This window comes from Hevea brasiliensis, chromosome 16, assembly GCF_030052815.1.
Source record: "Hevea brasiliensis isolate MT/VB/25A 57/8 chromosome 16, ASM3005281v1, whole genome shotgun sequence".
In the NCBI taxonomy this organism is placed as follows: Eukaryota; Viridiplantae; Streptophyta; class Magnoliopsida; order Malpighiales; family Euphorbiaceae; genus Hevea; species Hevea brasiliensis.
The window spans coordinates 44,540,120-44,562,389 of record NC_079508.1 but is presented as its reverse complement, the minus strand read 5'-3'; the positions used below and the strand labels follow the sequence as shown (position 1 = coordinate 44,562,389).

General features: G+C 31.0%; 1 pseudogene; it reads right to left on the bottom strand.

Annotated features, from left to right (window-relative positions):
* Positions 1–12,446: 12,446 nt before the first annotated feature.
* LOC110640907 (probable terpene synthase 6) lies at positions 12,447–15,312 on the bottom strand (annotated as a pseudogene).
* Positions 15,313–22,270: the final 6,958 nt, after the last annotated feature.

Below are 22,270 nucleotides of genomic sequence, written 5' to 3'. Positions count from 1 at the left end.
GGCCCAAAGCGGATAATATCACTAGTGGGCCGGGCCGTTACATTTGTGGTATCAGAGACGCTCCGCGTGTAACCTTGAACGATGGTGGGGCAAACCTCAGCGAGGACGCTGAGTTCCATAAGGGGGGTGGATTGTAACACCCTAGGCAAATCCCACATCGACAAAACACAGGAGAGATGTTGGGTTTATAAGTTGGCGGTTCGTAACCCCTAGTGACACGTTTTAAAATCGTGAGGGCTTTGGCCCAGAGCGGACAATATCACTAGTGGGCCGGGCCATTACATTTGTGGTATCAGTGTAACGCTCTCACCGTAGGTAGTCCATACATTTTACTGTTCCGACAACTAATGTCTATTCGGACAGTCAGGATGTCTGGAACTACACTTAAACTATAGTGAGGAGGCATAAATTAATGAAATAAATATTAAAAAAAAATATATGAAAAATTTTGAGAAATAAAATAAAATTTAGAGAATTTATTAATTGGTATAAAAAAATAAAAATAATCCGATGAGCACCATGAAAGGCATTTTAGTCATTTTACCCCTAGAGGTAAATTTTGACTTAAATGTCAAATTAAAATTTGGAAATAGAATAATTAACATAAATTAATTATATGAATTTGAATTTGGAAAATGGAAAGAGCAAGAAAAGAAAAGGAAAGAAAAGAAAAGAAAGGAAAATAAAAAGACTTATGGCATTTAAAGAAAAGAAAAAAATAAGCTTATGAAAATTTAAAACAAAATTAAGTACAATAAAAAAATAAATATATAAAGCACAAGAGACAAAACCCACCTACTTTTCTCTCCATCTTCTTCCCCACTCTCCCTCTCTCTTGCCGTCCACCCTTGTGCTCCCTCTCCACCATTTTTGTCAAGCTTTCAAGCTTGATTTTCCAAGCTTCCACACACCAAAACTCATAGCTCCCTTTACAAAAAATACTCCCTACACCCTAAGGAAGCTTTAGATACCCATTTGAAGAAGAGAAATTGAAGTTTGGTAAGACACCCAAAAAGGTTAGTGCACTAATCCCTCTTCTTCTCTTTATTAAACATGAAAAGCATGTTTAGCTAAGCATAAATACCATTAAAACAAAAAGAAAATCTAGAGGAAAGAACCCTTGAATTTTTGGCAGCCATGGAACTTGAAATTTATTGCTTTTAAGTGATGAAAAATGGTTCTATGAGAATGTGTAATTAGTTGAAATGTTTGGGTGTTTGATTGTGTAGTGTTTGTGTAAATTTGAAACTTTGAAAAATAGGGTTTGTGTAAATGTTGAGGACTTTGTGTAAAATGTTGAAATTGATCTATTGGGATGAGATTGTTGCTTATAGAAGTGTATTGCATGCAAATTGAAGTAAGGAAGTTGGAGGAGATTGAGTTTTGGAAGTGTCAATTTTCTGCAGGTTGTGTTTGTTGAGGGCAGTGTACATTTTAGGCCATAAATAAAATTGTGTGACCCCAATTGGTATGAGGCCAATTGGAGGTGAAACTAGACCCAAAATAGCCCATTTTCCATGAAGAAACCATGCCCAAATTCTGTCCAAAACTTGACCTAAATACTGCCCAAATTCGGATTTCCCTGCAACCCAACCCAGAAAATGACCAAATGAACAGTACGTGTTCATTTGGTCATAACTCTCTCTATACTGGTCCAAATGACCTAAAATTTTAACCATGGAAAGTTTAGACATAGGGCTACACTTTTCATGAAGACCACTTAACCCAGTTTTGCCTTTAATCAATTCAAATTGTTAGCAAAATTGGGTCACTGAAACTGCCAACCCAGAAAATGACCAAATGAACAGTACGTGTTCATTTGGTCATAACTCTCTCTATACTGGTCCAAATGACCTAAAATTTTAACCATGGAAAGTTTAGACATAGGGCTACATTTTTCATGAAGACCACTTAACCCAGTTTTGCTTTTAACCAAATCAAACTGTTAGCACAAGTTGAGTCACTAAAACTGCTAACCCAGAAATTGTCCAAAATACTGTTCCTTTGGTATGCTTGACCAATTTTGGCAAAAATGCCATAACTTGGTCTCCAAAGCTGCAAATTGAGTGAAACTAGTGCCAAAAGTTTTATAAGACATAGCACAACAATTTTTATGTTTTGACCAAGCTCTAGAAACCATTGCATCCTAGGGAAAATATTAGCCAAAATTAGGAATTGAAATCTGGAAAATGTTAAGTTGAACCCAGAATGCCATTTGATACCCGTGTGTTCATTTGGCCATAACTCCCACTAGGAAATTCCATTTGAGATGTGCCAATATGATATGGAAACATGATACTTAGGGCTACAATATTGATTTAGACACCTTTGCCAAATTCCAAGTGTAAAGACCCTAAAAAGAGGGTCAAACATACTGCCCTGAAGTTAGTTTTTGCCCTTATAGGACTGAGAGTCTAGGTTAATACATTGACCATAACTCACTATACCAAGCTTGAAAAATTATGAAATTGTATCTGGGAGTCCCTAAGACATAGAGGAACATATCTTGTGAAGGAAGCTAAGTCTAAAAATGACCATAAAATGATCAAATGACTGGTCAAAGTTTATTGACCAGGAATTGTAAATTCTGGACAGCTTAGAGGCAAAGGGACCAGTTATGGTATTTTGACCATAACTTGAGTTCTATAACTCCAAATTCAGTGATTCAAAAACTGAAATTCAAGTTTAAACATAGAGGAGCAATTGTTATGAAGAAAGTGTGACTAAATAGACATCCTAACCTAGTCAAATTCTTAGATAAAGATAACACATCAATATGAACCTAAAGAAAGGTTCATGGGAAAAATGCTATATATGATAATTAAAATACTCATAAGGATAATTAAATATTAAAAATGATATGAATATGTAAATTGGGACTAATGTCCTATTAATATGAAATTTATGGTACTAATTAATAGTACCAGAAAATAGTAACAGTGAATAGTACTAAAATAATTAAAAATGTTTAATTGCCCATAGTATACCTAGACTTATTTATTTAGTTTGGATAAATTGGTATACCAATTAGGGACCACAGATAGCAGTACTGCTTACAGAGCAAATCATGAACTGGCAATATATGTCTGGTGTGATTGTTCTACAGGCTATATGCCTACTTACTGGCCATTGTGCCTACTTTATTTCTGGCTTTACAAGCCTGACAATGGTCTCGTGTCTGATACCGACCTCGTGCTCGATGGATGTATACAGTGGTAGACATATGGTCGTCTAACCCGTATACTCCCGTGTATCCAGCTTTTATAATTTGTTATAGGTTTCATGGGCATTGATAATAATTAATTAATACTGAATATACAATAAGTAAACAGGAAAGATCCCAATAATGTTAATTGTTTCCAAAGAGCAATAAAAATGTAAAAGACCCAGAAATTATGATTTGTAAATATCAATTCAATTGTTTAATTATTGTTATTATAAATTATGCACCACTAAGCATTATGCTTAGCGCGTTGGTTTTCCATCGCGTAGGTACTGAAGATCAACAGTCGCCACAGTAGTATTTGGACAGAGTTCCGACCAGATCTGCCACCGATCAGAGTCACCTCACCGGTCTGTTGTATTTTGGTAGGGCCCATGTGTAGACTAATATTTTAGTTCATTATGTTTAGTCATGATGTATTTCATTTTGGACTTGTAATTAAACTTTGAGATTGAAATGAAAACTTGTAATTTATTATCTATGAATTTCTATATGAATGCAATAGATGACACTTCATTTTTAGATCTCATAAATAATTGTAAATGATATGATACAAGAGAATATGATATGGAAATGTGTGAAATGAATATGGACATGTTAACAAGTGATTAGTGGAACCCGCCAGATGCTAATAAAACAGGGGAGGCTCTGCAGGTCTCCAGAAATAAGATATAAAAAAATTCTACACATAAATTACCCGACTTAAATGACATTAAAATTTACAATAGACATGACAAGACAAGATAGGGTGCTCCAAGACCGAATGTGGCACTTCTTGCTCGGCTACACAATAGACGGGTGAGGGCGTCTTACAATCGAGCGCTCGCGTGCAACCTTGAGCGATGGTGGGGCAAACCTCGAGACGCCGAAGTCCCATAAGGGGTGGATTGTAACACCTAGGCAAATCACATCGGCAAAACATCGAAAGATGCTGGGTTTATAAGTTGGTGGTTCAGAACTCATAGTGACGCTGCGTAAATCGCGAGGGCTTGGTCAGAGTGGATAATATCACTAGTGGGCCGGGCCATTACATTTGATACCACAAATGTAACGGCCCGGCCCACTAGTGATATTATCCGCTCTAAGCCGAAGCCCTCACGGTTTTAAAACGCATCACTAGGAGTTACGAACCTCCAACTTATAAACCCAGCATCTCTCCTGTGTTTTGCCGATGTGGGATTTGCCTAGGGTGTTACAATCCACCCCCCTTATGGGACTCAGCGTCCTCGCTGAGGTTTGCCCCACCATCGCTCAAGGTTGCACGCGGAGTGGCTCTGATACCACAAATGTAATGGCCCGGCCCACTAGTGATATTGTCCGCTCTGAGCCAAAGCCCTCACGATTTTAAAACGCGTCACTAGGAGTTACGAACTGCCAACTTATAAACCCAGCATCTCTCCCGTGTTTTGCCGATGTGGGATTTGCCTAGGGTGTTACATAATATATGTGTTGATTGTATTAAGGGAAAATTTCCTGCTAGGGCTAGAAACAAAGGGGCAATTAGGAGTGAATGTGTGTTAAATTTGATTCATACAGATATCTGTGGACCCATTTCTCTTGTTGTTATGGGAGGTTTTAAATACTACATCACTTTTATTGATGACTATTCTAGATATGGTTGGATTGATCTTCTTTATGAGAAGTCTTGTTCCTTGGATGCCTTTAAAGCATTTAAGGCTGTAGTTGAACTAAAAACTAGGAAGAAGATTAAATGTGTAAGGTTAGATAGGGGAGGTGAGTATCATGATAGGTATATTGAGACTGGTAAAAATCCTGGTCCTTTTACTTTGTATTTACAAGAATGTGGGATTGAGGCACAGTACACCATGCCTGGGACCCCACAACAAAATGGGGTTACAGAGAGGCGAAATCGTACTTTCATGGACATGGTGAGATGTATGCTTAGTCATTCTTCTTTACCATAATTTTTGTGGGGTGATGCCTTGAAAACTGCTGTGTACATTCTCAATCAGGTTCCTAGTAAATCGGTGCCTAAGACTCCCTATGAGTTAATGTTTGGTAAGAAGCCCAGTTTGGAACATTTTCATGAATGCGGTTGTAAGGCAGAGGTGAGGCCATATAACCCTCAGATCAGAAAGCTAAATGCTAAATCTGTCAGCAGTTTCTTTATTGGCTATTGTACAAGTTCTAGAGGTAGTAGATTTTACTATCCAACTCATTCTACTAGAGTGATTGAATCAAATCATGCTGTTTATTTTGAGGATGAGATGGATAGTGGGAGTCAAATACCTCGAGTTGTCGAACTTAGAGATGAGACTTTTGTCTTTCCTGTGCCTTTGCTGCCCTCCTCAGTAGATTTTAATCCTCCTGAGGGCAATGATGAAGCTCAAAATCCTATTGATGTCAAATTAAAACCACCGGTTGTAGATGCTAAGGGGCCTGATACAGTTGATGAAGTTGTACCTTTGAGGAGATCTCAAAGGATTCGTAGACCTATAATATCAAATGATTATATGGTCTATTTACAGGAACACGAGTTTGATGGTGTTGATATTTCTAATCCTATTTCTTATCAAAAGGCTATATCTGGTCCTAATTCTTTAGAATGGATGAGATCCATGCAGGATGAACTATCTTCTATGTATCATAATTAAGTCTAAGATCTTGTTGAATTACCAGATGGTTGTAAAGCTTTGGGTTGTAAATGGGTCTTTAAGACCAAACGTGGAGTCAAAGGTGAAATAGAAAGGTATAAGGCTAGACTAATAGCAAAATGTTATAATCAGACGAAATGTATAAATTATACAGAAACTTTTTCCCTAGTGTCCACTAAAGATGCCTTTCATATGGTTATGGCTTTAATTGCTCATTATGACTTAAAACTCCACCAGATGAATGTTAAAACAGCTTTCTTAAATGTAGACTTGTATAAAGATGTGTATATGGTTCAACCTAATGGTTTCATAAAAGCTGGTAAAGAACACTTACTGTGCAAGTTGAAAAGATCCATTTACGGGTTGAAAAGATCCATTTACGGGTTAAAAAAGGCTTCTAGACAATGGTATCTGAAGTTTGATCAAGTTATGACTTCTCTTGGTTTTGAGGAGAGTGCTTCAGATCAATGCATCTTTCAGAAGGTGAGTGGGAGCCATTTCATTATTCTAGTATTGTATGTTGATGACTTGAGCCATTTCATTATTCTAGTATTGTATGTTGATGACATTCTTCTTGCCAGTAATAGCATCAATCTCTTGAATGAGACAAAATACATGCTTTCTAGTCACTTTGACATGAAAGATCTTGGTGAGGCCACATATGTTGTAGGTATTTAGATTCACCATGATAGGTCTCAAGGCATATTGGGTTTGTCTTAAGGAACTTATATTGATTGAGTTCTTAAGAGATTTAAAATGTACACTTGCTCATCTTCTGTTGCACCTGTTCTTTCAAGTGAGAAACTCTCTAAAGCTTAGTGTCCTCAGGATAACAAGGAAAGGACTGAAATGGAAAAGATTCTATATAGTTGTGCTATTGGGAGCTTGATATATGCCCAAGTATGCAGTCGCCCTGATATAGCATTTTCTATTAGTGTCCTTGGTAGATACTTGAGTAATTCTGGATGGAGTCACTGGAAATCTGTAAAGAAAGTTATGAGATATTTGTAGGGTACTAAGAATTATATGTTGACTTACAAAAGATCTGGCAATCTGAAAGTTATTGGGTACTGTAATTCTGACTTTACAGGCTGTGTAGATGATAAAAAAAATCTACTTTTGATTACATCTTTATGACGCCTGGAGGAGCTGTTTCTTGGAAGAGTGCTAAAGAGACACTTACTGCTATCTCCACTGTGGAACCAGAGTATGTTGCTTGTTATGAGGCCACTTGTCAAGCTATTTGGTTAAAGAAATTGATTTCTAGTATGCTTGTTATTGAGACCATCTCAAGGGCCTTGACCATTTATTGCGATAATGCTCTTGCTGTTTACTTCTCTCAAAATCATAGGAATTTTAGTCGAACTAAACATTTTGATGTCAAATTCCTATTTGTTCGAGAGAAGATTCATGAATCACATACTCGAATTAAACATATTACTACGGACCGAATGATTGCAGATCTGTTAACCAAAACTTTGCCCATTAGTGTTTTTCAGAAGCATGTTGCGCCTATGGGTGCAGTGAAAACTTTTGATAATGCTTTGGTTTAGTGGGAGTCTATTTTATGTTACATTTGGGTTAGCATTTGTATATAATACTTAGAACATTGTTTTTGGACATATCTTGTCACATATTCCATTTAAATTTAGTTTTTGGTTTTGAGATTTTGTTGGTACATATATATAATATTATTTTCCCTATCGGATTCAATGTTATTTTGTTTGCTGTTTCATTAATTGGATTTTATAGGTTAAATTACATACTTGTTATTGGATATTGTTTTATATTTTATTAACCTGTTCTTTTAGTTTAATAAAACGATTACTGCTATCCAAGTGGGAGATTGTTGAATTATTTATTCTAATCGAGTTGTGGATTAACAATAATCAATTGTTAGACTTATTGACAGATTAAATAATGATATCAAATAATAAGTTTAGTAATTGACAATATCTAAATAGATTAAGCCATATGATTGGGCAAGCCTGCAATGGATTAGGCTGTCCATAAGCCCACTAAGGAAGAGGCTCCAACTCTCAGTCCTCTCTCTTTCTCTCTCTCTCTCTCTATATATATATATATATATTCTGATAACACCATTTAATATCAGATATAATTCAGATAGAACTTGAATGCTGTGAATTTTGGGAGTTGTGAACCTAACATTTCGCTTCATTTTCTCTATTCTTGATTGTTTATAGAAAATCATAGATACAAGCGTATTTTCAGGTACACATATTCTCTAATCATGTAATCTATAATGATTTAATTTTTATATATAACACTTCTCTCTTGATACGCAATGTTCATTCATGTAGCAATCTACGCTGGAAAGACCATCTTTCTTCTTCTTTTCATCCTTCAAATTAATGTTAAAGATCACATATAATGTAGTTTAGCACTTAATTAAACATAGAGATACGTTCAATTAGGATATACATATAAGTCAGCCTATCAGGCAACCAACATGGTTAATTAAATAAAATGAAACCTAATGAGCTTTAATTTAGCTTGTAGAGTTGTCTATGAGACTTTGAATTCTCGAGTTTCAGTTTGAATAAAAATTATCTTTTATTATATTAATTTTTAATTTACCAGTTATCACATTTACTTTTCAAGACTCATATTTAATTTTCATAGTCTTATACTCACATTGCAATTAATCAATCAATCAATCAAAGTTTTCTTTCTATTCATTTGGTATTTTGTTATTCGACATTTCGATATAGTACGTGGGACTCCACAACCATTTTATAGGCAATTGTACCACGAAAACAAGCACATCATAGGAAATTGGGTAAGACTTATGAGTGCTCTTTGGATTCTGATTATCCACCACAGCAAACAAACTGCTAATTATTATTTTTTTCTAAACCTGCTAAATAAAACTCAATAATGGGACCATGAAAATCATCTTATTCCAATTATTGTACCTAAAAAATATTTAAACTCATTTAAATATATATATTTTAATTAATAATTAATATATTAAAATTTTCATAATTTTATAAAATTTTTAAATTTTATTTTTTAAAAATATAATATATAAAAATTATAAATATTATTTTACAAATATATATATATATATATATATATATATATATATTATATTTAATTAATTATTTATATAAATGAGTTTAAATAATGATATGTAACATATAAAATTTGAATCCAATCTAAATCCATCATAACCATTATTTTTTAAACCTAAACCTCTCAGAAATATGATTAATATACTATTTAAATTCATATTATTTCAAGCATAAGCATCAAATAGTTTGCGAGATGTAACTAGTTTATTTATATATAAATATAAAATTAAATATTATATTTAATTACCTAATTTAAAATATTAAAATATTATAATAATTAATATTAAAATTTAATTAGTTTAGTATAACATATAAATATTTAAAAAATTTTGATACCTAATATTATTATTGCTCTAGATAAATTATTCCACATTTTCAAATGTTGTAAAATTGCAAAATAAAATTTCTCTATGTATGATAATTTTTTTATAATTATATACTAAATATTAACTCAAAATTTTATACATTTTAATATATTTAATATCATATAATTTTATTTTATATATATATATATATATATATATATATATATATATATATATATATATATATATATATATATATATATATATATATATCATTAGTGATGGTATAAGTCTTTATAATTTTTTTTTCATCACGACTAATATTTTAGTTATTTAAATAATATTATAAAATGTTAGTAAAAATATAATTAAATCAAATTTTTAGTTATTTATATTATATTATTTACTTGTTATGTTGATCAAAATTCTTTTTCATGTTTTTTTTTTCATATATTTGGTACACGATTGTATGTAATATTTTCAAAATACCATTATTTTAATGTTTCAACTTTTTTAAGTGTTTGAAGTGAATCTATTAGAGTAATTAATTTGGTATTTTTCCTTCATATTAACTTTGAAAAAAAAAAGGATAAAGAAAAAAAAATGTAAATTGGAAAAAGACATGAATTAAAAATTTTCACAGTGCTATATAATATTAAATTAATAAAAATAATTTAAAAAATATACAAGTGAAAAAAACCCTTGTTGAATCAATTATTGATGAAATTTGATTTTTATGCTATAAATATAAAGACGATGGAGAAAATGATGATAGAAAAATTTATGCAAAATTCCTTTTCTAAAATATATATTAGATAACATTAATTGAATTAAAATTAAAGTATGGTATGACATAATTAATTCAAATAAAATTTAAAAAATAAGAATTCTTGTGCTTTTGCAATTCTTATGCTAACCTCTATCGCCTTTTATAACATAATGGAAGTGGGCAATGTCTAAAAAGTTGCAATTTAATTTAAATTATTTATAATAAATTTTAAATTTTAATTTATATTAATAAGTTAATATTTAAAAACCTTTTTAACATATAGTACTAATCAATAAGTAATAAAAATATTAAATAAACACAATTGCAACAATAGTGTCATTTACATATTGAATAAATAGCTGCTAGTTTATCTCAAATTGAATGACTATAACAAATAAAAATAATTGAAGGCTGAGATTGCACAGCTTATAACACGTACGCGTTTTGAGGGATGCTGATCGTTTCGAGTTGCTTTCACGCGATATGAGGCTCACATGTCAGGGACGACAACGGGATGACAACGAGTAGGATATTAACGAAAATCGTTCATTAACCTCTCTTCACTATTACTTTATTAATTAGTTTCCTTTCTTTCTCTTTTTTCTTAGGTTTTAATTATTTTATACATGTCTTTTATATTGTTGTAATTGGGCTATAGAATTTTGATTGAAATTGTGAAATTTATTTATATATTTCTTTATTGAAATTTTACAATTTCTTAAAAATGTTGTTTATTACAACTAGAACACGCTCTCTCTCATTTCCATTGAGATTTTTTTGGGCAATATAATTTCAATTTTGGATTTTTGAATGTATATATATTTTATGAGATTGGACTATCGAAACTTTTAGAATTTCTTTGAGATTATTGTTCTAATATTAGAATTAGAGGTAAGATATGTGATTTTGTCCTTTTGAAAAAAGAAGAAAAAGAAAACAGAAAGATAAGATATGTGAAGAGAGAGAGAGAGAGAGAGAAAGAGAGATAACAATACTATTTTGCATGAAAGGTTGAGATAATACTTGAGAAGATTACTTGGCACTCCAGTAGGCTTCAAGCAATCCTCAGCTTCTGAGGGTTGCCAAGTCATTTTCCTGGGGAGAAATTAACCCACAAGCATTGACAATTTTTGCTTCATTTCTATCCACTCAAGCTCCATGATCATCCCTACAATATTTTCCATTCTAAAGAAGGATGTTGCCGGAAAGCTCCGTAACCGCCGGTACTCATCAAATACTGATATATGTTCATCGTTACATCACTGTAACCCAAAGAAGTTCTTTGAACTAATAATAAAAAAAATAAATTTATTAAATTTATAAAATAGATAATCAATGATAATTATGATAGTAGTATTGTCTTTAATTTTTAAAATTAATTTCTTTTTAATAATATGTTCATTTATTTTAAAAATATTTTTTTATTAAAAAAATATCACCACAAAATTAGGATCCAAGGGAACAAATGAAATAATAGTAAATGAAATAAGAGACAAAATAAATTATTGTCCTAATCAAGTTTTAATTTTTGATGAAATCACTGAGTGGTTTTTTAGATAAATATCAACATCAAAAGATGCTTTCACAGTAAAGCAAAATGATATCCACATTTTTATTGTGATAGCACGCACGTGTGATGACTTGTTGGAAGTTGATATAATGTTTGACTTGGACTTATGTGTTGGAGTAAATTATAAATTAATTTTTGAAGTATTTTAAAAATTATAAGTTAGATTTTATATTTTTATGAGAAAAAATTATTCTCTAAAGTTTGATTCCATTAATAAATTAATTATTTTCATTTAAATTAATTTAATTTGAAATGATTTAATTTCTTAAATTTTATTTTATTAATAAAATATATAAGTAAATAATTATATATTTTATAATGTATATAAATTTTTTATAATTATAATTATAATTATTTAATAGAAAATAAATTTTATAATTATTTAACTAAAGCTTTAATCTTTTAAACATAATTGTTTTATTTTATTGCATTTAAGTTAATAATTAAATTAATATTACATGTAAATAATTAAATTAATTATAATATATAACTTTTCATAAAACCATTAATTAATTAAAGATATAAAATATGCATAAAAAAAAAACAAAGCACATAATTAATATTATTAATACAATAAAGCATTAATAATGACTATAATATCTTTCCAAAAGTAAAAATATAATATTATAAAAAAAAAACTCATTACCTCAATTGGAGCCAATAATATAAAATGATGTTTCTAGTATAGACCCGGTTCACTATATATCTAAACACAAGATGTACAGTGGGACTTTTGAATTTTACATGTTTATGTCTTGAGTATACAGTATATTGAGTCTAGACAAGAATTTTCCAATTGAAAAAAAAAAAACCTATTTTCTTAAGTCTAATCCATAATACGATCAAATACATAAGTTCAATCCATTTTCTTAGAGAGACATTTGGTCCGGGAACAATGATGCGATGTCATCTTTCAAACATAAAGCATAGGTGAAGTGATCACCATTCGTATAAACAAATTGTATTGTGCGTGCAAGGTTGAGATAGTATTTAAGTAGAATCCTTGACACTGCAGCTGGCTTCAAGCAAACTTTATTCATGTCTTTCCATGCATTTACACATATTTTTTTAATTTCTTCTATCGCCTTCTCTCTTGATACACAATGTTCATTCATGTAGCAATCTACACTTGAAGGACCATCTTTCTTCTTCTTTTCATCCTTCAAATTAATGTTGAAGATTATATATAATGTCATTTAGCACTTAATTAAACATAGAGATACGTTCAATTAGGATATACATATAAGTCAGCCTATCATGCAATCAACATGGCTAATTAAATAAAATGATACCTAATGAGCTTTAATTTAGCTCATAGAGTTGTCTCTAAAACTTTGAATTCTCAAGTTTCAATCTTAATAAAAGTCAATTATTAAAATAAATAAATAAATAAAACAATAGTGAAAAGTACATTTTATTACATTATGATTTGCGTGTTTTATTAATAAGGATATGACTTTTTTTTTATTATTATTATTTTACATTTAAAAGCCTATGTTACTATGATGTTAACACTTAAGGACAAAGTTACTAAACAGTATCAAAGTATGTTGTTGTGACAAGCCTCCCAATACTCTTATAAGCTAGTGTTATATACTAGTCTGTCCATTGATTTTCTCACAATAGGGAGCAAATGTTAACATGTTTGTTTTGTCTCATTTTTCTTAAATTTAGCACCAAATAGATGATATGACTATATACAACTAAATATGTGAGATCTACTTGCCAAGCTAATCTTATAGCATTAAGAGACTTGCTACGTCAATAGAAATTGACACTCTTTAGTAATTGTCCTTAAGTATAAACAATATAATAATACAAGCCCTTAAATAAATAAAAAAAAAAAATTCTTAGACCCCTATTAATAAAACACGCAAATCATAGGTACTAAAATATATATTTTCCAAAACAATATCATACCTCGCGAGTTACTCTATCATTTCTTAAAAGCAGTAGGACCTCACCATTTATTTCAACTACCATCACGAAAAATTTTTGTGCTTAAATTCAACAACTAATTAAAATTCAAATAAATTTTAATCTAAAGGAAGCCTTGGGAAAAGTCTTACCATTTCCTTCACATAGCAAGTATTGCAGCCATCATTTTCTATTTCATAATAAAAGCTGAAGGTAAACTTGTAAAGAGCTTCCATGTATTCTGGCAATCATCAATGGCACCAATATTTAACCTTAAAATTTAGAGTAGAAGGAAAAAAAGAGTGTTAAGAGATACACGTTAATATTTATTTATTTTTAGCAGATAAGGGTTCTCATTAAACACTGGCTAGACTGCTAGAGATAGCCTAACAAACTCTATCATATTATCAGTTGTATGTGTATTTAAGCGCCCATCTTGTAACAACAAACTAAGCAAATTACAGAAACTATTGAGCCTTTACATAAGCCATTGGCAGTTAATTTGCTTTCTTGATGATAACTATCCTGAATTTAATTCTATTTAGCCAACCTCTCAATTGCAGCAGTAAAACGTTGAAGTTCATCGATTGTAGCATATCCATCGTATGTGTCATCTATTATTGTTATGATTCGCCACCAGCATCCGAGAAAGAGAATACTAAGGCTCAAAATGATATCCAACTGCCCATATATAGGCCTCCACAATTCTATCCCTTGAGTAATCAAGATTTTCTGCTACATCCGAGTTCTTCCACCCTCTGAAACATATGTTATGAAGAGGTTATGAAGAGATTCCAAAGTCTGTAAGTACACAATATGAGATAAAAGCTGAAAAAATTGCTTTAAGAAACAAAATATTAAAATATATACCATGAGAGTGAGGCTAGCTCTTGTCTGTATAATAATTGCAGTCGATTTGTAATCCAACTTTGCAAACCTGAGCAGATTTTCATCCCGAGACTCCTCTCCTTCATAGAAGGCTATGTACTTCTTAGCCCCTACTCTTTCTATGCTATGGTGGAATGGTTGCAGCAAAGCATTTCTTATATAATTTGCATGGGGAGGGCTTGATTGTGCGACTAAGGTTTCTAAATACTGCCTAGTAAAAACAAGAGCTTCATCTAAAATATATTCTCCATGTGCACTAAAAAAGTTAGCTTCGTATAAGCTAAGGAGGCCTTTCACATCACTGGTGATGGTTTTTTTGAACTCTCCATCAGTGTCTTTGAATTGTTGAACATAACTGATTCATGACCATAATAATTAAGTGTCAACCTTCTTTTACTTGACTACTATACATGTATTTAATTTAAAGGAGCAATGTAATAAGTTTTTATGCATGCAAAAACTCACCATAAGACATTTTGTATCCATATTGTCTTAAAACTTGAAAGAGAGTTGCCACGGTATGGAGGTCATTGTCATTATTGTCATGAAGAAGCTTAGGAAAAGTGATGAAAATTTGATTAAGTTGTTCGTCAATTTCGTTCTCAAAATGATATGATACACCAAATCGGCATAATAAATTGATGAACTCAATTTCTTGGTTAGCTCATGGGTTGATTGCATTAAAATATCTTCCACCTTTTCTTTAAGTTTTTCTATCTGTTTAGTGTATAATTCAAATTCCTGCACATATTTGACCGATGTTAAATTAAAATCACAATGGAATATATCATTTACATACCAAATCTTGAGAGACTAGCTACTCACCGAAGCTTGAGGAGAAAGTGAAGCAAAGCTGCAGTCCCACACGGTTTGGGGATAGTTTACCAATAGACGAGTAGTGCCTTGCTCGTATCTCTCTTCCACAGCCATTTTCGAATGCAGCTTATTATATTAAAGCAATTGATCACTTGTTTTGGTTAGCGAACTCCCCAAGAACGTGTCCATATTTATATATATAGTATATACAAATTATATTCAAATATACAAGAGCGAAATAAATGTCTTGACTTGGGACAAGAGAATATTGTGCTAAAAGCAAGAGAGGTAAGGGCAAAATACATCACTCTGTAGCCAATATTTTCCACGGATATATGAGCTATCACCTTCACCTATATACGTATTTTTCTTGCATGCGCCACTCTGTAGTCGTTATTCTGCGCAAGAACACAAGAAGTGTACAAGTGGCTGCCCACTTCTATGCTTGCAAGTTTCAGTTTTATTCCTCCTCATTTATATGAATCTTATTAGGATATCAAGGATCTCTTTATCTTTTTGTATCTCATCTTTGAATTTTTCAAACTGTTACCATGACGTGCTTCTTGTATTGTTTATGTTGTAATTTTCATATTCAAGTACCCTTTCATAGTTAATTGAAAGATTCATTATTTACCTATTTGAAGTATGCTCAAGTTCATTATATATATTTTACGGTGAGGTTAAGTTTTATGTAAATTAATTAGTTAATTGTACTAATTTTTAATATATATATAAATATATGTGTGTTTATATGTAATGTCACATGTTAATTTTTCATTTTTATATTGTTTAAGTTAAAATAATACTAAAGATATAAAAAAATATTATAATCTTTCTTTAAAATAAATTTTATGGAAAAAATGAAGAATAATTTTATTTTTTAACTAAGCTAATTTCCAGGATGAAAGATAATGTTATGGACAGGAATAGCATCCTCTCAATAAATATTACATTACATTACATTATATTATGGGCTAAATAATAAAAAAAATTAAATTATTATATTTTTTTCTATTTTAGTCAAAATTTTTGTATAATTTTATTAATTTAATTCTAAACATTTCATAGTATTTTCAATTTTAGCAAAATGTTAATTAAAACAATTAAATTGATGAAAATAATTTAAATCTTTTCATTCATTATCAATTTTAGTCATTTTTTTAATTTTATTAATTTTTAAATAATTTTTAATATTTTTATTAATTTTAACAAATTTTATATTGATAAAAAATATTTAATATTATTATTTTAAATTTTAAATTTAATTATAACTTTCAAAACGATTAAAAATCACATTAAATATTAATAAAACTTTACAAAATATTTAATTAATGTTTTGAGTAATTATATAAATTGTATAGTGCTTTTGTGCTAATTATTTGTTTTATTGATTTTACTCAACTCAACTCAATTAAACCTTTATCCAAAAAATTTGGGGTCGATTATATTAATTCTTCTTCTCCACTCTAAACGACTTTGGGTTAAGTTTTCGGAAATGTGTAATGCTTTTAAGTCATGTTGTACTACTTTCATCCAAGTCAGTTTAGGTCTACCCCTACTTTTCTTTCTATCCTCTAACATAATGTGCTCTACTTGTCTAACTGGAGCCTCTGTATGTCTACACTTCACATGACCAAACCACCTCAATCTCCCTTCTCTCAACTTATCCTCAATTGACACCACTCCTATCTTTTCTCTAATATTCTCATTATAGACTTTATCTAGTATAGCATGACCACTCATCTACCTTAACATTCTCATTATGCAACTCTTATCTTAGACACATACGATTCCTTTAGTGCCCAACACTCACTACCATATAATATGGCCGGTCGTATAGCTGTACGATAAAATTTTCCTTTCAACTTACTGCGAATTTTGCGATCACATAAAACTCTCGTGGCACGTATCCACTTCAGCCATCCGGCTTTAATTCTATAACTAACATCCTCCTTATATTCCCCATCTACTTGAAGGATTGAGCCAAGATATTAAAATAATTACTTTGAGGTAGTACTACTCCATCTTAACTAACTCATTCCCTATCACTAGTTCGACCTTCACAAAATTTACAATGCATGTATTCTATCTTTGTTCTATTTAATTTAAAACCCTTTGACTCTAGAGTGCTTTTCTAAAACTCTAGCTTTCTATTGATTTTAACAAGTTTTTAATAATTTTAATAAATCTTACTTTTATTTACTAAAAAAATAAATTTTACTTTGTTAATTTAAATAAATAAATTTTACTTTTGTTATTTGATGTTGCTTTTGTCTTTATATGTTTCTTATATACTCATTTTTTGCTTCATTGAATTTTGGCCATGAATTTGCCTTTCTCCAACTTGTGTAATTTTCATGGGAATCAATCTTTGGCCGGTGCTTCATGTGTCAGGCAGGGACCTGAAATTGCAGGCTGAGGTTGCACTGCATGTAACACGTTCGTGTTTTTAGTAATGCTTGGTCGTGTTTCGAATTGCTTTGCCGCGTTGTGAGGCCCACATGCCTACTTGCAGATCAGGCCATGTAATTTCATTAAATCCGTGCTTTGAGCTTATGATGGCGTGTAATCCCAGTCCACCCCATGTAGCAGCTTTAGGTGTGCTCTTGATTGTTTGGGCCGTGTTTTGTGAAAGTGAAGCGTCCAGACCCATGTTGGTCTCTTGCGGCCACAGAGTTGGGCCTAATCACGAGAAATTTTATTCGGAAATCATCGGGGCTTTGGGGACGGCTTTGCGTGCGTATTTGGGGACGACAAATACGCAGCCTAGCCGACGGGACAAAATTGAAAGACAAGAACTCCTGAAGAATTGAAAGTGGGGAAAGGAATCACCAGCTTCTATTGGAGGACTCAGAGTTGTTTTTATTCTTTCCCTTGCTCATTTTGGTTTCAATTTCTAAGCTATATTGTTACAATAATATTTTTTAGATTTTGGATCCATTAAGAATGTGGTTGATTTCTTCATTAATTAATATTTTTGATATATCTAGGGTGAAAATATCAAATAATTTAAGATTATTCTTCATTGCATTAGATATTTCAAAATGGACTGTCAGTCAAGTAAATTAAATTGGGATTGCTAAGGTGAAATCAATATTACCCTAGTGCTCATTATTATTGGTTAACTGACAGAGGGAAGAGAGGGGAAAGACAGATGGGTGGAAGAGAGGGAGAGGAACTAGTTAGGGGGAGGAATTAGTTATGAACATTTATTAACAGAATAACAGTAAGAATCAAATGTTAGGGATGTACTAATGAATTTCTCAAAACAGAAGGGACTAATAAATAAATAATCGCAATATCTAAGAATATGAGAGTAATTCACAATTTTTCTGTTTTAATTATAGCTAGAAATATATTAGAAATGAAAAATGTCTATTGTTGAAATTTTCGTTTCTAATCCGCAGAGTTTAGTTCGTCGCTAATGCCTTGACTTCTTCCCTCCCCCATTGCTTTATTAATTTTATGGGTTCGTTAGTTTCTTTTCTTTTTTTCTTTCTTAATTCTTAGTTAATTTTATATATGTCTTTCATTTTGTTGCAATTGGGCTTTAAAATTTTAAAAAGGGTGTTCATTGAAATTGTAGAATTTATTTATGTATTTCTTAATTAAAATTTTACGATTACGTAAAAACTTTATTTATTATATATGGGTAGAACATGCTCTCTCTCATTTGCATTGAAATTTCTTTTAGCAATTTCTATTTTGTGTTTTTATTTGTATATTTTATGAGATTGGACAATGGAATTTCTTTTAGAAACATAAAGCTAAAAGAGATTGTTAAAATATTAGAATTGGAAGCACAAAGAGTAAAGTCTTCCAAAACATGAAATTGATTGGAGATAATAATCTCCATCTTATTGACACATGCGAAAGCCTCAAATACACAGAAAACAAAATCGTGATCTAACACGATCAAAACAAGTATATATGATAAAGCATCTCGAAATACCACAAGCCAAACCTTACAAAGAACCTCTAATTCTTACATTTGCAGTTGTTGGAGGATCAATGATGTGATGCCATCTTTCAAACTTGAAGAGTAGGTGTAGCAATCAACATGCCTATAAAGCAATTCTATTGTGCGTGAAAGGTTGAGATAATACTTGACAAGAGTCCTTGAGACTGCGGTTGGCTTCAAGCAATCCTCATTCATGTCCTTCCATGCATTTCGCACATTTTTTCAATCTTTTCAATCGCCTCCTCTCGTGATACACCATGTTCATTCATGTAACAATCCACACTTGAAGGACCATCTCTCTTCTTTTTCTTATCCTTCAAATATTTATGACAATAACGGTACATATATATAGTTTAGCTCTTAATTAGTTAGAAAGATGTTTCAGGTAACAAAACTACAAAAATATATAAATTTCAATAATCAAATTATGATAAAGTAAAAATATTCTTGGATCCAATCATTAAATTAAAAAAAAAAAACCCATAAATTTTTAGAAGTGTGTCATGTTACATGTATAAAACTATTTTTAGAATCTTCAACTATAAGTTTACGTTTTCAGGTTAAGTAGTTTCTTAATATGGTGTCAGAGTCTCATAAGCCAAAAGACATCACTATAAGAAAATACCAAATATCAAAAATGAATTTAGTGGTGGATTAAAAGTTCGTCGCAAAAATACTATTAGCATTGTATTAGCGACGAATCAGTGATAGATTCATCGTCACTGATACTTCACTAATCCATCGTTGATACTTTAGCGATGATGGTTTCAGTGACAGACTAAAATCCATTACTAAAAGTCAATTATTTGAATTAATGATGAATTATGGTCGTTACTGAAAATCTCATTACTAATGCGTTTTAGCAACGGAATTACGATGAATGAGTGATGGATATGTTACCAACCTATATTATTGCGATGGATTTGCAACATATTTTACAACAGATCTATTAATCCCTCACTGACTCTATTTTTCTTTTTTGTAATGTATAGAGTTCGAATCTTGACAATTCTTATTTATTAATTAAAAATTTTAATACAAAGATAAAGTAGCCTGTGTTTATTCACGCTTCAAGTCTATCGAACATTTACGTGTAGGTGTATATTAAAAATATAAAACTATTTTTTAGAGCACTCATTTACAAGCTTATCTTTTAAGTTGAGTGATTTCTTGATACATTCAATTAGCATGATTAAATAATAACTAATTTATCAATAAGTTTTAACTCAATTGTTTGCAAAGTTTAAAATTCGAATCCCAATCAAAACTAGTTGTATAATAATAATAATTAACGTGATATTATACCTCGCGTTTTGCTAAGTCATTTTTCAGGCGAGAAATCAACCCAGAAGCGTTGACAACTTTTGGCTTGCTTTCTACCCACTCGTGTTCCTTCATCCCTACAATATTTTCCATCCCAATGAAGGATATTGCCGGAAGTGCTCTATAACCACCGGTAACTAATCCGTTGCGCATGTGTTCATCAAACACTGGGATAAACCAATCGTTACAACACTGTGCCTCAAGGAAGTAAGAATTCACCATTTCGTTGAACTAATAATACCAATATATATATATATATATATATATATATATATATATATATATATATATATATATATATATATATATATATATATATATATATTAAACTGATAAAATAGATACCCGATCATGCATAATTATGTTAATAGACATTATTGTCTTTAATTTTTAAAATTAATTTCTTTCTAATAAATATATTTATTTATTTTTAAAAAATCATTTTTATTTTAACGTATCACTACAATTAGTGATCTAAGGAAACAAAATAGGAGATTATTATTTTTTGCTGATGCACTATTAAATAATATTAAATGAAATAGGAGACAAAATAAATTATTGTCTTTATATAAAATTAAGAAATAGGGACCAAGTTTTTAATTTAAAAGGATATGTAACATTTAAATAAATTAGTAAAAAATGATTATGGTCCCAATGCTAAAAATTTAGTTAATTAGGAGACATGTACACGTTGTTGTCCTTTTTTTAATTTTTTAATTCTTAAATTAAAATTTAATCATATATATGTATAATTTAGCTAACCTTTTTATAAAAAAATTAATTAATAAAAAAAAAAAGACAAAATTTGACATAAAGGAATAAAGCAAGGAGAGTATTACGATTTAGTGTTTATTTATTTATTTATTTTTTATGTTCTAATGGGATCTAAATATGAACAAACCCCAAAGTCATATAGTGCAATACGAAACTAGTATTTTGTGAGATGTATGGTTGTAGTATCATACTCTTATAATCAGAGATACGCATGCTCTACACTTGCCTCTTTAAGAGGATCCTGTGTATTAGAAATATCTTTGTTATGATATCAAGTGCGACGGTCCCGTTATCATATGTATAATGTACAAAAGGGCACAGCTAGTGAGTACCTATGGAGAGGGAATAGGCATAGCATGAGTACATTATATGTATGGTAAGGGCTCCCGACTTATTTTGGTATCAGAGCCTGGTTATACTTGTATTATACATCCTTCACTGGTGAGTAGGGGAGAAATTTTCAAACTCTGATATTTCTCTTAATCTCTGTATCACTATTTTCTGCCATCTTCTCTTATTTTGGTATATCGGCTTGAAACTAGTAACTGTTTGATTCCTTCCTAGAAGATAGAGCGATCTCTAGCCACAACGCCACGTACCAAAACATGGCTTGTCAAACACTTAACCCTGTTATTGAAACTCATCTCCAGACCCCTTCTCCCTCTGAAATTGTTAATCTCACCTCTTTTCTTTCTTTCTCTTCACCACTTCGAAGAACACTATCTTCCAGAATTGATAATCTCGTGGAAATATCTACTCTACCTGAAGATGCTCAAGTTGGAGAATCTCTCTTACCTCTTCTCAGTCCCTATAATATCTACAGACAATCTGGATCTCTAACCAGATCTATCAGATCTCTCATTTCTTCCAGAAGATCTTTATCAAAAGAATATGTCCAGGCCTCCAGAATGGATCAATGCTCTCTTTAGAGTTCATCTGCTGAACAGTATGTGACCTTAGAAATCCCTCCTCAGCTCATTCCCAAATGGAGACAAGAAGGATTTTCTCACCTCC